Source organism: Aythya ferina (assembly GCF_964211825.1).
Source record: "Aythya ferina genome assembly, chromosome: 1".
Lineage (NCBI taxonomy): Eukaryota > Metazoa > Chordata > Aves > Anseriformes > Anatidae > Aythya > Aythya ferina.
In genome coordinates this window covers 48,277,023-48,295,650 of record NC_140296.1, presented here as the reverse complement: position 1 = coordinate 48,295,650, position 18,628 = coordinate 48,277,023, and positions in this window count along the sequence as shown.

The window sequence follows — 18,628 nt, the reverse complement described above, 5'->3', positions numbered from 1 at the left end:
CAAGAGGTCCCTGGTTCATATCCGGGTGCCCCCTTGAAAGAGAATTTGGTGAGGGGTCTGGAGAACAAGTCTTATGAGGAGTGGCTGAGGGAGCTGGGATTGTTCAGACTGGAGAAGAGAAGACTCAGGGGCGACCTTATCACTCTTTATAAGTACATTAAAGGAGGCTGTAGTGAGGTGGGGATTGGTCTATTCTCCCATGTGCCTGGTGACAGGATGAGGGGGAATGGGCTAAAGTTGTGCCAGGGGAGGTTTAGGTTGGATATTAGGAAGAACTTCTTTACCAAAAGGGTTGTTAGGCATTGGAATGGGCTGCCCAGGGAAGTGGTGGAGTCACCATCCCTGGAGGTCTTTAAAAGACATTTAGATGTTGAACTTAGTGATATGGTTTAGTGAAGGAATGATTACTCTTAGGTCAGAGGTTGGACTCAGTGATCTTGGAGGTCTCCTCCAACCTAGACAATTCTGTGATTCTGTGATTCTGTAATATATTTCATTCACAGTACTGTGCTTCTGTTAAAAAGTGACACATTAAATGGAATTCATTAAATTCAACTGTGAATTTCTACTATCTAAGACATAGAAATCTGAGTTAATCCCTTTAAAGCTCATTCTTCAGCTATGGGAAGATGTCACTAATGTCTGAAAATAGATTAAGAATATTTTTATCTCACAGTGTCAATTTGTCTTTATTGACCAAAGAGTTACTAAGATGACTTGCTGTTTTAAGAAGACAAATCAAAAGTCAATAGGATCTGAGTTTTCAATTAGGAAGTGTGGCTTGTTGAAATTGTTCATATTAATGAATATTAATCTGACTTTGTTCAGTTGTATCTGTTGAGTTGATTCATACATGCAAAAACCTGAAATCTACGCATTAGCAATATTTTACATTTTGAATGATTTCCTTTCTTCTAATGGGTTTACCCCTTCTCTGACATTATATATCCTTGAGGTTCAATGATGTTAATCCTAACACTTGTTTTGTCATAAACAAAAGGTTTAAATGTCCAAAGAGATTCACAAGAAATAAATATATATGTATAATATATATATATATATATATATATATATAAAATATATAATATATTTCAACAACTGTTCCAGGCCATCATGTCCACAGCCCAGTTCCAAATATGGAAGGGGATTACTTGTGCTTCACCTTCGATATTTAATGGGGAGTAAAAGAGAGACCATACCATTATTGTGTTGATATATACTAAGTTTACCTGATTGTAAGATATCTTGTTTCCTTCCTTGGTAAAACTTTTTTTTTATTTTTATTTTTTTTTATTTTTATTTCTTCGTGTGATTTCCAAACACACCTTTTCTGCAAGTGAATACAGGCCTAGAGAGGAAGGACCATGTCACTGAAACTCATTTTGATTTTGGTAACATATATTTGTTGTTTCTGATGTAAGTGGCTGAGCTTACTCACGTAGAGCCACAGAATGTACACATGTACAGTCACAGAATCACAGAATTAATCATAAAATGATTTGGGATGGAAGTGACCTTTAAAGATCATCTTGTTTTAATCCCCCTGCCATAGGCAGGGATGCCACCCACTAGATAGGTTGCTCAAAGCCCCATCCAATCTGGCCTTGAACACTTCCAGGGAGGGGGCATCCACAACTTCTCTGGGCAACATGTGGTGTGCCTCACCATCCACACAGGAAATAATTTCTTCCAAATATTTAACCTAAATCTACCCTTTTTTAGTTTAAAGCCCTTAATCCTTGTTTTATCACTACACTCCCTGATACCCTGACTCCCTTTCCTGCTTTCCTTTAGGCCCCCTTCAGGGCCTGGAAGGCCACAATAAGGTCTCCTTGTACAGAGGACAACCACAGCTCCCTTAGTCTATCTTCATAGCAGAGGTTCTCCAGGTCTTTGATCATCTTTGTGGTCCTCCCCGGACTCATTCTGATATGTCCCTGTCCTTCTCATTCTGGGGGTCCTAGAGCTGAAGGTAGTGCTTTAGGAGTACATAGGAGTACAGTAGAGGGGGAAAACTACCTCCCTCAACCCACTGGCCATGCTTCTTTTGATGCAGCCCAGGATACGGTTGGCTTTCTGGGCTTCAAGCACATACTGCCAGCTCATGTTGAGCTTCTTGTCAACCAACATCCCCAGGTCCTTATCCTGAGGGCTACTTTCAATCTGTTTTCCACCCAGCCTCTGTTTGTGTTTAGGATTACTTCAGCCCAAATGCAAGGCTTGTATTTGGCCTTGTTGAACTTCATGAATTTCACACAGGCCCACCTCTCAAGCTAGGCCAGGTCCCTCTGGATGGCATCCCTTCCCTCCAGCATGTTGACCTCACTTCACAACTTGTCATGTGCAAACTTGGTGAAGGTACACTCAATCCCACTGTCCATGTCACTGACAAAGATCTCAAACAGCACCAATCTCAATACAGACCCCTGAAGATCACCACTCATCACTGATATCCACTTGAGCCATTTACCTCAACTGACCATCTAGCCAACTCCTTACTCACTAAGTAATCCATCCATCAGATCCATGTCTTTTGAATTTATAGACAAGGGATGTTATGGGGGACAGTGCAAAATACTTTCACAAGTCCAGATAGATGATTTCTGTTGCTTTTCCTCTAATCATCAATGCTCTAACCCCGATGTAGAAAGCCACCAGATTTGCCAGGCAAATGAGAGTATTCAGGTACTCTCTCAGAGCTTTCTACTTGATTAGGTGCTAGCAATCAAGTGAGTGCTGTACTTAAGACATGCTTACGCATTCTGATTACATTCACAATAATACATGAGCAGTTTTCTCATAAAAGCTATGATTTTAAGGTCTGATAGTTATAGAAATAAACAAATTATTCTGTTCCTTTTAACAGAACAATTATCCTCTCCATTTTTCTTTCCATTGTATACATATATATATATATTTATAGCTGCAAATGTCACTATGCAATGGAGAAAAGATCTTAGCAGCAATTTGGAAAATTGGAACACAAGACTGTGGAGTATGACTGCATCAGTAGACAATAAGGGATGGGAAATAGTAGGTTAGAAGGAAAAGAGATTAAATTTTGAAGCAACTTAACTCTAAGACCAAACATTTCTGTTAAAAAAAACAAACAAACAAACAAACAAAAATGGGATTAAATGGATATTTAATTAGATATTAAATAGATATTAAATAAATATTGATAGTAAATAGATAGGTGAAGATGATGGCTACAATAACTACTGTTACTTTTTCTGTTACAGTTCATAGCAAAAGTTATAAAAATTCCAAGGTCAAGTAACTGATTACAGTAATCAAAACAGAAGATGCAATATAGGTATTCGAATGACACAACTTAGCTATAGAAAAGGATTTCTAATTTGGAATGCATTTAGAAAGAAGTTGAGGAGTGTACATGCATGTAATATCTTCATTATTAATCTTACAATCTGAGTTTGAAATAATTTGCCATCAAACCTTTTTTGATTAAAAAAATAAAGTATTTCTCAAAAACAACAGCAAAACAAAAACAGTTATACTTGTTGAGCATCATCATATTATTGTCTGTACAGGTTGCATCATTGTGCCAATTGATATTATTGACACCTACTATTAAATAGCTTCTGTATTACCCTCATCTAATATATTTGTACGTGAAGAGCTAACACGGAAAATAAGACTCATTTCACCACAGCTTAAGTAACTAAAATTTAGACATCTTTGTTATTCATTTAAAAGTCCTCCACAGACACAGGAAGAGTATCTCCAGAAATATATTTATTATGTTTCTAATAGATACCTATTTAAAAATGAATTAATCACTCTTTGGAGGTCTCATTCCTTCTCTCTTTTCATTGATTATAAAGTACAGACACCTAACTTGGAATGCATGCCCAGTTTTCAAATGACTGGTGCCCAACTTTTAAATGACTGGTCAGATTAAATGAGTACCATTTACAATTACTATTCAAATACTGAGATGAATTTCTCAAAGAATAGTCCCAGTTTACATTATACTACTACAGTTTTACTGTTTTATCCATATTCAAAGCTATGGAAAGAGACTGTTTTGAAAAATCAGTGTGGAAACTTTATTTCTTTATTGCTTTTTGCCATGAAAATGTTATTTATTATTTCTGTAATTAGGCATTGTTGCTGGCAGAGAAATATTTTGACCCTTGAATATTCTCTGTTCTAAATATAAAACCACTTAAATTGAGGTAGATTGGGCAGAAGAGACAAGCACATAAATTCTTGGAAAGAGTTTTATTTTCTCCTAAATTCCTGAGACACTTGTATCTAGAAGCATTAGTAAATCCTTTGATTAGTATACATTCTATGTATGTAATGAACACAACCAAAACAAACAAACAAATTTACATTTCACAAATAGACAAAATAATAATAATGGTAATACCTAAGTGTACTTGCACACACTTTCTACTCATCACTTCATAGTTTTCATTCAAAATTATAAATTCAACAAAACTATATAGAAATTTATACCACAGGTAATAAATTGAGATATGACTAATTATCAAATTTATAGACAGGACACTAGGAAAAATCAAGCAGAGCACTAATATCTATTTCCCTGGGGGAGGGAATATATATTTAAGGGCCAAGAAGAAAGCAAGTAGCAAAATAAACAACTTCTTAATTGCAGGTTTCAATTGCTAGAAAACATTTGCTCAGGTAATTATTAAGAACCCCATGAAAACCTGTCTTGGAAGGCAAAGGTGCTCAGAACTGTTGGAAGATTTTCAGAGGCAGCCTGCTCAAAACACAGGGGATGTCCATACCCCCAAATGGAAAAAAGCAAAACAAAACAAAACAATAAAATATTAGAGTCAGCATAGATATAAATCAACCTTGTTAAGCAGTTAAGTACTCAAAGGGCTCAAATGGGAAAAGATAAAATAAAATATGGGACTATATATATATATACTGCCTGAGTATGCAGAGATTCAGTTAGGCAGGCAAAAGCTCATCTGCAGCTCAAACAGTGAAAGAGGCTTCTGCAGGCTTCTGTACTGAGTGGAAGAACAAGACACAAGACTGAAGCTGAACAGGGCTAGCAAGTTACTTAATAATGACATAGATAAGACTGAGGTACTCAGTGTTGTTTTCACCTGAGTCTTTAAGGGTGAGGTCAGATCCCAAGTTGCTATTCCAAGAAACAATGTTGGAGCAAACAGTTAATCACTGATAGTAGGGGAGAGTTGAGCTAAGGACCATCTGTACTGACTGGACATATGCATGTCTATGGGATGTGATAGGATGCATCTGACACAGTTGGAAGACATTATTGCAAAGCCACTCTGTCACCTTTAGAAGGATTAGGGGAAATCACAGATGATCAAAAGAGGGTAAATATACCCATCAACAAAAATTATGCTTTTTTGTTTGTTGGTTTGTTTCTGGGAAGGAAAAAAAAAAAAAAAAGGAGCTCTAGAAAAAAGGAGCTCTAGAAAACTAAAGACCAGGTAGCCTCACCTCAGAGCCTAGGAAAAGTATGTAATGAGTCCTTTTGGATCCTCTTGACGTCTTTTTCCACATACATGAAAGACAAGAAGGAGACTGGGGAAAGGTAATGTGGATTTACCAGGCTTAACCAATTGCCTTCTGTGATGAAACGGCTTCTTCAGTTAATGGAGGAGAGCAGTGGATATCCTTCTACCTAGACTTTTACAAGATGCTTCACTTTATCTCTCAAATCCTTGTTGAAGATTGTAAGATAAGGCCTGGGCAAATTAGCCTCAGGATGAATGGAAATCTGCCTAAACTGCTAAACTAAAAAGGTTTTGATGATTTTCTCAGACTGGTAACTAGTCATAAGTGGAGTTCCTCAAGGCCTTTAAAAACAATGTGGTTGATGAAATTGAATACACTATCACTAGGTTTGCAAATAACAACCCACTGGAAAAAGAGGTAGATAAACTGTGCAGAAGAGGAAAATACACAGCATCCTTGGCAGTCTAGAAAAATGGATCAAGAAAAACTGCATGAGATTCAACAAAGATAAATAGAAGTCCTACATCTGAAATGGAATAATTCTAACTAGCAATACAAGCTGCAAACTAACTGACTGGGAAGAATTTGTACTGGTGGACAGTGAACTGAATATGAGTCAGTAGTATGACTTTGCAGCATCTAAGACAAAACACATTTGTAGCTTCAGCTGTTGTTGTATCATCAGCAGACCAAAGGATGAAATTATTCCAGACTACTTAGCTCTTTTTACCTTGCACATTGTGCTCAGTTTTGGTACCTCTGTTATAATACAGACTGAACAATTACAGAGGGTTCCGAGAAGGATCATCAAGATGATCAAAGTTATGGAGAACTTGACTTATGAAGAAAGGTTAAACGAGCATTGTTTGTTTGTTTGTTTGTTTGTTTCCACTTGAGGGAAAAGAAGGTTCAGGAGGGATTTAATCTCAGTTTTCCATTGGTATGGTAGTTGCAGATGAGTTGTAATTATTCTTTTCACAAGGTTGTAAAGTGAGTAGAAAAGAGGCAACAGATATGAGTTGCTTCAGGGGGAATTCTATTTAAATACAAAAGAAAAAAAAAAAAAAGCTTAAAAAAAAATTTAACATTGCATAGGCTGCTCAGACTGGTGGTGGAATCTCCCTTGATGGAAATATTCAAGGCAGATCAACAGGGCTGTCATGGTTAGCCAACCTAAGACCTTGCTTTTCACAGAAGGCTGCGACAGAGTGTATCCAGAGGTATTTTTTAGCCTAGACTTTTTCTATAATTCTATGATTGTAGCTTTCACCCCCCAAACTGTGTATGTTTCATGGAGGACCATCAGGAAAAATAATCTGAATTTACTAAAGAATTAAATTTAAAGTAGTCTAGTTTTGCTACATCTAACTATCCTGTAAATACTCTCAATCACCATTTAAGGAGTCTGAAGTTGATTTACTATAATTCAGTTTCACTTAAGTCAGTTGAAAGGCCAATACCTTCTCAAAAGCATAGACTTTTTTTTTTATGTTTATATTTAAATATTGAATATGTGCTCAGAATGTTGGTCAATCACATTTAAATAAATAAATGCACGTTCAGAAAATTACAGCTGCCTCCAGTCAGAACATTAAAATATCTCTCATACTATACATGCTATCTATCATCAGTGGATAATGAAGGGTTTCATCTGTATTGTACCAATCTGGTCACTTGATGAAAACATCTCAATTGGTACATCCTCATTCAGACATTTATGTTGTACTGGTACAGATGCCAGGTTATTTGACTAACTGTCCATCTGCAACAGACACATTATGATTTAGAAATACTGGTGAATTTGGAACCTCACAGACTTTAATTATTACAGAAAAATGCACTTTGCAACCTTCAAAAGAATATCACCATAAGGTTAAAAGTGTCTAGCATCACCCATCAATCATGTCTGTGTCTGTTTAAAATCAGACACAGCATGGATATTCATATGCCTTCCTTCTTAGTTGGAATATTGTAAAATGTGGACATTTGAGGAGGAGACCTGAGGATGCAGCATGAATGTTGATTTTCACTGATACATAACCATGAGGAGAGGAGCAATGGACAACCCATAAATCTGTCCTCTCTGTGGTAATTTTTAATCTCACAGAAATATCACGTGGTGGCCCACTTAATCTCTGCAGCAGAATATTTGTCCCACAAAGGCACAAACTATATCATGTAAGCTTCTTTCATTTGAATTGCTCTCTTTTTTGCTGTATGGAAATGAGCACTCAGAAATGTATTGTAATCACTTGAACCAATCTGCAGGCCTGTATAGAATATGCAGCTCACAGTACCTTATGTGATATAACAAAATGAATGTAAGGAATGACAAAAGGAATGCAAGGCAGCTTTTTGCAATGTTATTAAGGAAAAAAAAAATAGTATGTAGGTTTCAGCTTTTGTCCAGTTAAATTCAAATTCTTAATTCTTGGAATTCTATTTTTTATTCCTCAAAAAAAAAAATAAAATATTCTTTATAGAATGTTTTTATCCTAAAGAAAGAGGAATGTTTTTAAAGTCAGGTAATAGTGATGTATAAATTGTCTGCTTTGAAGCTTTGTTAAAAACTTTTTGAAGCTTATGGCTAATCTGGATAGAGGCACTACTTACAGTGGCAGGTACAGCTGATCAGAAGGAGAAAAAAAAAAGCAGCTTTTAAGTTCTTCTCATTCTGCTCATTCCTCTGCACCACCGCACCTAATTCACATTTCTTAAGCAGTCTGTAACCTGTGTCAGTCTCTAAGACTCCAAGAACAATGATGCTTTTGTAAGAGCTGATTCAGCAGAATGAGAACTAGTAAGAACAACCACACAGTAAAATTGTGAATACAAAAAGCAAAGGCCTCATACATGTATAAAACCCCTGCTCTGAACTTCTCCACAGTGCAGTCTTGAATTTTGTTCTGTGTATACTGTTGACAATAAACCGTGTGTAAAAATAAATAAATAAATAAATAATCAAGCTTAAAGCATAAAACGAAATATTGCAAATGTAGCTAGCCTTTCATTTTTATGAACCGCTGCTGTGATAGCTCACCTCAAAAGAAAATATAATCTCAATCTATAAGAGGAGATGGAAATGAAAGAAGGGGAACACCAGGGGAGTTTCAGGTTAGATGTTAGGAAGAACTTCTTTACAGAAAGGGTTGTTAGACACTGGAACAGGCTGCCCAGGGAAGTGGTGGAGTCACCATCCCTGGAAGTCTTTAAAAGACGTTTAGATGTAGAGCTTAGGGATATGGTTTAGTGGGGATTGTTAGCATTAGGTCAGAGGTTGGACTCGATGATCTTGAGGTCTCTTCCAACCTAGAAATTCTGTGTGATTCTGTGATTCTGTGAAGGAAGGTTCCTCTTTATTTTACTATTCTTAAAATGAAAATGATTTCTACTTTAGAAGAAAGTGGAATGCTGATGAAAACAAAAAATATTCATTTACACTAGAGACTTGTCATTAACAGATCTTCCCTTACGAGGCTCTATTTGATTAGACCCCTGGCTCAATTAGCACAACCCACTTTCTGCACCTGGGGCTTATATTTCTAATATTGCAACAATAAGAAGACTCGTGCTAGAGGGCAATCACATCTTCTAGATGCTCTACAGAAACTTCTCTTACACTGTACTGCAGACAGTTATTATTTATGTACTGTGTAAAGGCCTAACCTACTAAGTTACTAGGTGCTGAGAAGAGCACAAGGTTTGCGAGGTCCCACAGGGTCCCAAGGGGGTTGCTGGGCCCTGACACCCTCAGGCTGTGTGGCTATCTGTGCAGAGAACCCCGCCAACAGGTGACCAGTCTCAGGAGGGGACAAGAGATGGGTGGTGCCAGATGACATTACCTCAGTTCAAACTGGAGGAAGTCTCATATTGCACCCATAGGGGGACACCAGTGACCATGAACATTGTGACCAGGGACACTAACAGATGGGAGTTCACACACCAGTTCATGCAAGAGTGGTGGGTGCACTGTGCCAGTAGGTGGCCTGCTGCTTGGTCTGACCACCAGCAAGTTTGGACTGCATCCCTGATGGCCTCTTCAATTAATGACAATGTATTAACCAATATTCTGTGAGGCACGTGGCAGCAAGGAGGCACAAGGCGATTCCACGGTAGAAAGCCATGCCCTTTGCTTCTGTTCCTCTGACACCCAGTAGGATGATGCAACCACAAAGATGAATATCCAGGCTGTTCCTGTGACTATTCAACTTTCAGCTTTCAGGCTGTGGTGTGTGCCTGAGGATATTCCCAGAGATGAGGAGTGGTAGCAAGCACACCTGTGGGATTTGTGCCCAGGTAAACAAGCTGATCTGCCTGATGGCCAAACTTTAGGAAGAGGTGAGGAAACTGTGGTGGTTTTACTCAGCTGGGCAGTCAAGATCCACCACAATCAAGATCCATTGTCTTACCCCCTCTTCAAAGGGAAGGGGGAGAAAATCCAATATAGAGGGCTCAAGGGTTGAGATAAGGACGGAGATCGCTCAAAAATTAACATCATAGGAAAACAGACTCAGCATGAGAAAATTAGAGAAATTTATTACCTATTACTAACAAGCTAGAGAAGTGAAAAACAAAGGAAAGAAACTAAAAATGCCTCCCTCCTCATCTACCCTTTTCCACCTCCTCCACCCAAGCAGTGCAGGGGAATGGTGGAATGGGGTTTACAGTCAGTCTGTAGCCCTTCGTCTCTGCCATTCCTTCAAGGTCACTCTCTTCCCCTTCTCCAACTTGGGGTCCCTCCCATGGGATACAATACTTCCTGAACTGATCCTGCACTGGCTTCCCACAGGCAGCAGCTCTTCAAGAACTGCTCCATATATGGGTCTGTACCATGAAGTCCATCCATCAAGAGCACACTGCTCCAACCTGGGTCCCCCACAGGGGCAGCAGCTCCTGACAGGTCACCTGCTCCTGTGTGGGCTCCTCTCCACGGGTTACAGCCTCCTTCAGGCCAGATGCACCTGCTCCACCATGGGCTACAACATGGGCTGCAGTGTGCAAATCTGTTCCACTGTCTTACTCCATGGGCTGCAGGGAGACAACCTGTTACACCAAGGCCCTGTCCACAGGCCATAGGGGAACTTCTGGTCCAGCATCTGAAGCACCTCCTCCCCTTCCTTCTTCACTTACCTTGGTGTCTGCAGGGTTGTTTCCCACTCCTCACTCTCCCAGCTGCTGTTATGCAGCAGTTTGTTTTTGTTTTTGTTTTTTTCTCTTTTCTCAAATCTGCTCTCACAGAGGTGAAAACAACATCACTTATTGGCTTGACACTGGCCAGTAGTGGATCCTTTTGGAGTTGGCTGAAACTGGCCCCTATCTAACATGGGCAGCTTCTTGATTCTTCTCACAGAAGCCACCACTGCTGCCCCCTGCTACAAAAACTTTGCCATGTAAACTCACTACAGATACTGAGATGCATCTAGGAATCTGAGAAGATGATATGAATATATGATGATACAATATCAATGAAGCTATGCTCTGCCCTCTCTGGTATCTGATCTGCACCATGATCACAGAATCACAGCAGTGTAGAGGTTGGAAGGGACCTCAGGAAATCATTGGGTCCAACTCCCATGCCAAAGCAGGTTCCCTAGAGCAGGTTGCCCAGGTTGGAGTCCTGATAGGCCTTGAATATTTCCAGAGAAGGAGACTTCACAACCTGCCTGGGCAGCCTGTTCCAGTGCTCCGTCACCCTCACCATGAAGAAATTCTTTTGCATGTTGGTGCGGAACATCTTGTACTCCATACTTTGGTCGTTTCCCCTTGTCCTATACCCACAGACTACCGAAAAGAGGTTGGCAAATTCCCACTGTCTCCCTCACTTAAGATATTTGTAAACATTGATAAGATCCCCTCTCAGTCTTCTTTTCTCAAGGCTGAACAGGTCTCTCAGCCTTCCCTCATAAGGAATATGCTCCAGGCCCCATATCATCTTTTTGGCCCTCTGCTAGAGTCTTTCCAGGAGATCCCTGTCTTTTTTTATACCGGGGAGCCCAGAACTGGGCACAGTACTCCAGTACTCCCTTGACCTGCTGGACACGCTCCTTTCAATGCATGCCAAGATCACATTGGCCTTCTTGGCTACCAGGGCACACTGCTGGCTCATGGTCAACCTGTCATCCGCCAGGACAACCAACGCCTCTCCTGCAGATAATCCCCCAGTTTTTACTGGTATATGCGGTTGTTCCTTCCCAGGTGCAGGACTCTACACTTGCTCTTGTTAAATCTCATTTGGTTTCTTTCCTGCCCAGCTCTCCAGCCTGTTCAGGTCTCGCTGAATGGCAGCACAGCCTTCTGGCATGTTGGCCACTCCTCCCAGCTTTGTATCATCAGCATACCTGCTGAGGATGGTCACTATTCCCTCATCAAGGTTGTCAGTTAAGATGTTGAACAAGACTGGACCCAGCACCAACGCCTGGGGAACATCGCTAGTTACAGGTCTCCAGCCGGATTCTGCGCCACCGATCACCACCCTCCGAGCTCAGCCAGTCAGCCGGTTCTCAACCCACCTTACTGTCCACTCCTCTATCCCACACTTTCTCAGATTAGCTAGCAGGATATCGTGGGAGACAGTATCTTGCTAAAGTCAAGGTAGATGACATCCACTGCTCTCCCCTCATCTACCCAGCTGGTGATGCCATCATAGAAGGCAACGAGGTTGGTCGAGCATGACTTCCCCTTAGTGAATCCATGCTGACTACTCCTCATAAGCTTCTCTTTCCAATTCCTTGGAGATGACATCCAGAACAAGCTGTTCCAACACCTTTCCAGGGACAGAGGTGAGACTGACTGGCCTATAGTTTCCCGGATGCTCCTTCTTGCCCTTTTTGAAGATCAGAGTGACATTGGCTATCCTCCAATCTTTAGGTACCTCTCCTGTTCTCCAGGACCTTTCAAAGATGACAGAGAGCAGTTTGGCTGCCAACTCCCTTAGCACACATGGATGCATCCAATCGGGACCCATGGATTTGTGTACGTTGAGCCCACTCAGACGCTCCCGAATCACTCCCTTGTCAACCAGAGGCAAGATCATTTCCCAGACTCTTTCTCCTCCCTCCATGGTCAAGGAATCCCGAGTGGGAGTCCTTGAAGCAAAGACTGAAGCAAAGAAAGCATTCAGTATCTCTGCCTTCTCAGCATCTCCCATTACAAGGACACATCCCTCATTCAGCCAGGGACTCACATTATCCCTAGTCTTCCTCTTGCTGTTTACATACTCTAATAAATAAACAAATAACATCTTATCCTTTATCTCTTTTGCAAGCTTCATCTCCAGGTGACTTTAGCCTTCCTCATCGCATCCCTGCAGGTCCTGACAACACTCCTGTACTCCTCCCAAGAGGCCACACCCTTTTTCCATATTCCATAGACCTTCCTCTTCCTTTTGATCTTATTGATGAGCTCCTTGCTCATCCACACAGGTTTCCTGCCCCCCTTCCCCGATTTCTCACTCTTAGGGATGCACCGATCCTGAATCTGGAAGAAATGCTATCTAAACGTAGGCCAGCTGTCATGAGCACCCTTGTCTTCTAGTAATCTAGCCCATAAGATACTCCCAAGTAGGTCCTGGAAGAAGTCAAAGGCTCTCCAAAAGTCCAGGGTAGCAATCCTGCTTTTAGCCTTACTTCTTCCATCAAGTTCCATCTTGAACTCCCATCTCATGGTTGCTGCATCCCAAGCTACCCTCATCCTTCACATCCCTAACAATCTCATCCGTGTTGGTAAGAACAAGGTCCAGGAGCACCCCCCACCTCATCGGCTCCTCTACCACCTGTGTCAGAAAATTATCTTCAACGCATTGAATGAACCGTTTGGACTGCACTTGCTTGTCTGAGTTGCTTACCCAACAGATGTCTGGACAATTGAAGTCCCCCATGAGAATCAGTGCCTGGAATCAAGAGGCTACTACCAGCTGCTTGTAGGCCTCCTCCTCCTCCTCCTCCTCCTCCTCCTCCTCCTCCTCCTCCTCCTCCTCCTCCTCCTCCTCCTCCTCCTCCTCCTCCTCCTCCTCCTCCTCCTCCTCCTCCTCCTCCTCCTCCTCCTCCTCCTCTTCCTCACCTGGTGACCTGTAGTATACCCCCACAACAGTGTCCCCCATACCAGCCCACCCCGTAATTCTCTCCCACAAGCTCTCCATTTGTCCTTCACCCTCCTCCAGGTGGAGCTGGGTACACTCTAATTGCTCCCTCACATAAAGGGCAACCCCACCCCCTTGCTTCCCGAGCCTGTCTTTCCTAAAAAGGACATAGCCCTCCATAATATTGTTCCAGTTGTGCGAGCTCTCCCACTACGTATCTGTGATTGCAACGAGACCATGGCCCTGCGACCAAACACAGATCTCGAACTCATCCTGTTTATTTCCCATGCTCCACGAATTGGTATACAGGCATATTAAGGAAGCAGCAGGCACAGCTACCCCTGGAGGGATGCAAGAAGATTCCGGATGGGGTATTGGGATAATTACATTCTCTGATGAGCCCTTGGATGATCCTATGGGACAACTCAGAGGTTTTTTCCTTACTATCTTTAACAGTGACAGCAGTGACAACTTCACCCAGCCCTTCTCTGTCACTTCTAACTCCTCTCCCTTCCCCCATCAAACCTAGTTTAAAGCCCTAGTAATCAGTCCAGAGAGCTTGCTTCCCAACACACTTGTGCCCCACTTATTGAGTTGAAGTCGGTCAGCAGCCCACATACCCAGCTTCTCAAAGGGCTGCCCAAGACCAAAATACCCAAAGCCTTGGTCCAGACACCACCCCCGCAGACAGTCATTCACCTGTCCCATTCTCCTTCTTCTTTCTGGGTCCCAGTCACCCAGCAGGAGAACAGAGGAGAACACTACCTGTGCCCCTGATCACTTCAACAACCTTCCCAGGGATGCAAAGTCCTTTTTAATATTACTCATTTTTCTTTTCAAATCAGCACCTGCCCCTCCACTCCCCCTTGTGAAGAAGCTGTGGGCTGCCACGAGATCTCCCTTCAGACTCCTCTTCTCTAGGCTGTACAATCCAAGTGACTTCAGCTGCTTATCATACTCCACCCCCTCTAGACTTTTCACTATTTGTAACCCTAACTTTGTAGCCCTCCTTTGGACACTCTCTAATAACTTTTTGTCCTTCATATACTGTTGTGTCTAAAACCAAACTGCACACAGTACTTGAGATGCAGAGAAGAGCATGCAAATCACTTCTCTTGACCTGGCAATGTTGTGCTTGATGCACCCCAGTATATGGTTAGCCTTCCTGGCTGCCAGGGCACACTGTTGACTCATATTCAAATTGCTGTCCACCAAAATGCCCAGATCCCTTTCTGCAGGGCTGCTCCCGCAATCTGTACATACAGCCGGGATTGCACCTTCCCAGATGCAGAATCCAGCACTTACACTTGTTAAATTTCATATTGTTGATGCAATCAACAATATGCCCTCTAATGCCCAGCCCTCTAATTTGTCAAAATCTCTCTTCAAGGCCTCTCCACACTTCAGGGAGTCAACATCTCCTCCCAATTAGGTATCTTCTGCAAACTTACTCAAAAGTCTTTCTAGACTTACTTCCAAGTCATTTATGAAAGCATTGAAGAGAACTGGTCCTAAAATTGAGTCCTTGGGAGCCCCACTAGTGACAAGCTGACAGCCTGATGTAACCCCATATACTATCAACCTTTGGGCCCAACCTGTCAGCCAATTGTTCACCCATAGTATTAAGTTTTTATCTAGCTGTATGCTGTGCTGTGCAGAAGGATACTGTGAGGAGCAGTATCAAAAGCTCTTCTGAAAAAAAAAAAAAAAAAAAAAAAAAAGATTTCAGCTGGTTTCCCTTGGTCAACTAGATGACCTCGTTAAAAAAATTAAAAAAGTTTGTTATGCAGTACCTTCAGCTCATGAACCCATGTTGGCTATGACCAATGACCATATTGTCCTTCAGGTGTCCTGACAGGACTGCAATTATTACCAGGGTTTTTTCTCTTGCCCTTCTTAAATATCAGAATGACATTTGTCATCTTCCAGTTGGTTACGATATCTCTAGATTTCCAAGACCATTGAAAAATAATTGAGAAATCTCACAGTGACATCATCCTGTTTTGTTTTGTTTTCAGGATCTCTGTGTACCTTCCTTTATTTCATTTCCTTCTTTGTATAGATGTGTCTATTCAGTGATATCAAAATGGCAAGCTCCAAATTTGAAGCTTTAAGCATTCCTTGTATTATGTCAGACTGATTATAATAAAAAATATGAACAATGAGTATGTTCATCTCACCTAACTTTAGTAGTCTGTGTTGTAAAGATCATCTGCACTTCAGCTATTTGTCTAGATTCCCTTTATCATTAACAAAGACAAAAAGAATTACATTGAAAAATTCATGCGACCTGTAGTAGGTATCTGTTTTAGGAACTAAAAAAAAATCCTTGTAGTATAGTTGAATTGAATTGAATTGAATTGAATTGAATTGAATTGAATTGAAAGATGAAAAAATGTGGACTAGATGCAGATATGTATATTGTTGATGACTAGTTTGACCAAGTCACTTTAGTCTTCCTTTCTGATTAATACGGATAAAGAGGAGTAGTATGCTAAAAGGAAGATTAAAGAGACTAAAAAAGCCCTTTGGGTCAAACTGATATAGAGGACACCATCGTCAATTCAGCCAGTGCAGAGACAATGCCCGAATCCTTGGTTCCTGGCCTCTGGAACACTTCTTGTGAAACATAGGTATATCAAATGCTTGCTATTTATAAGCTTATTCATGTTAGGATTAAAAATAACTTAGAATTCTTGCAAGGAAACATGAAAATCTTCACCAAAATCTGTGTGTATGTTTAAGGTCTCTTAACTTACCTACCCTAGGTGGAGCCTTCTGCTTGGGGCATATTAAATTATTTTTGTTCTTGGTGTTCATGGAACTGAATTAAGTTGTGGGTATGAGATTCAGTTCAAGAAAACAAACAAACAAACAAACAAACATACAAAAATAAACAGATGGAGCCTAGAAAACTATTCAGATCAAATTCTAGAGGCATAATTGAGTACCCTCAGCATAGGCACCAGAAGTCATTTGTGATGCAGAACAGCTGCCCTCTTGATTTCCAGCATGTTATATGAAAGAGGATATTGTTCTACCATAATGTTCTGCCTGTGTTTATCTTCTAACCTCATGCTTATTTCTCATATACCAAGGGCATCTAAAAAGATGTTAGAAACCAATGAATTGCAGCCAAATCTGTTTTGACTATAACAGGAATTTAGATACTTAGCTCACTGTTCTAGTTTTCTTTTAAGTGTGTCTGAACTGTAGGTTCAATCTTATATTAAACTACTTTGGAATCTGTCCACTTTTGACTTGACAGAGCCATTGTGTTCCTTGTTTCATAGTTTTGAAAACTATTGTGAAAAAATGTGTCAGAATTTAGTAACCTTTGCATCCTCCACTGTGTGTAAAATCTCTGAATGGACTACATAAACTTTAGCAGAGTGGGGCAAGAGAATACAATTTTTACAAAATACAAGAGAATACAAGAGAATACATTTTCCACAAGCCATGGTCACACATGACAACCAAGAAGTTGCTGTTAAATAGTGCTCACCACTACATTAAGTAGTTTTCTACAACCCTTGCCTAGCTGTTTTTCATGCAAATCTTTTGACAACTGATAATTTGGCCTGCTTAAGTACGTCAGGGAAGATCTCACACAAATAGAAGTCTGTATTTACCAATCTATCTATTCCATCAAAGGAGAAATGGAGACTTTCTCTACTTCATATATGAATATAAATAAATAAGCAAACAAAACAAACCCAACAGCAATGTTTCAATTTTTGTTTGAGTTTTAAGTTAGGCAATATATAAATAAAGTGAAATCAAATGAAGATGTAGCAACAAAAACTAGGTTATTTCTATCTGGTTCACAGAAAATACTACATATATAGTAGGACTAACCATGGCTGGAACTATATTATAAGACTTTATTAAACTATGACACAGAATATATTTACCAAGGTCATCAGTATTTTGCCCCTGAGAAAGCAAATAATTCCACAAAGAGGAATCAGAGGGTTAGAGTACTTCTCCTACAAAGAAAGGCTGTGAGAGATAGGGATGTTCACCCTGAGAAACAGAAGGCTCCAGGAAGATCTCATTGCAACTTTTCAATCCTTGAAGGGGGCATATAAAAAAAATGGAGAGCAACATTGTGCTCAGGCAGATGTCAGGACAAGGGGGAATGGTTTTAAACTAAAAAAAATAAACTCGTGTGCCCCTCTGATTACTATCCTCTTTTGATAGTCCAGGCTGGCAGTGATAATATTGAAGAGAGAAGCCTGAAGGCTATCAAACAGGACTTTAGGGGACTGGGACGGTTAGTGGATGGAGTGGCAGTACAGGTGGTGTTTTCATCCATCTTTACAGTGGCAGGGAGGGGTACAGAGAGGACATGGAAAGCCCACCTGATAAACACATGGCTCAGAGGCTAGTGCCAACACAGAAATTTTGTGTTTTATTGACCATGGGGCACTTTACACAGCACCCAGCCTGATGGCTGCAGATGGGTCCCACCCATGGGGTGGGTCTCTAAGGGGAAAACAGATCTTAGCCCAGGAGCTGGCAGGGCTCATTGAGAGGGCTTTAAACTAGGTAAGAAGGAGATGGGGATGAAATAAGTGTTGTTGGAGGTGTGCCAGGGGGAACAGTGGCTAGGCCAGAGGAGAAGGCAATGACCCAACTGAAGTGCGTCTACAGTAATGCACACACCATGGGTAACAAACAGGAGAAGCTGGAAGCCTTTGTGCAGCAGGCAGGCTATGACTTGGTTGCCGTCACGGAAACATGGTGGGACCACTCTCATGACTGGAGTGCTGCAATATCTGGCTCTTCAGAAGGGACAGGCAGCACAGAAGGGGTGGTGGTGTGGCTCTCTATATTAGAGAGTGTTTTATTGTTGTGCAGCTTGGGGCTGGGAATGATAAGGTTGAGTCCCTATAGGTTAGGATCTGCGGGAAGGCCAACAAGGCAAGCATCCTGGTGGGGGTCTGTTATAGACCGCCGAACCAGGATGAGAAGACGGATGAGGAATTCTACAGGCAGCTGGCAGAAGTTGCAAAATCATCAGTGCTTGTTCTCGTGGGGGACTTCAACTTCCTA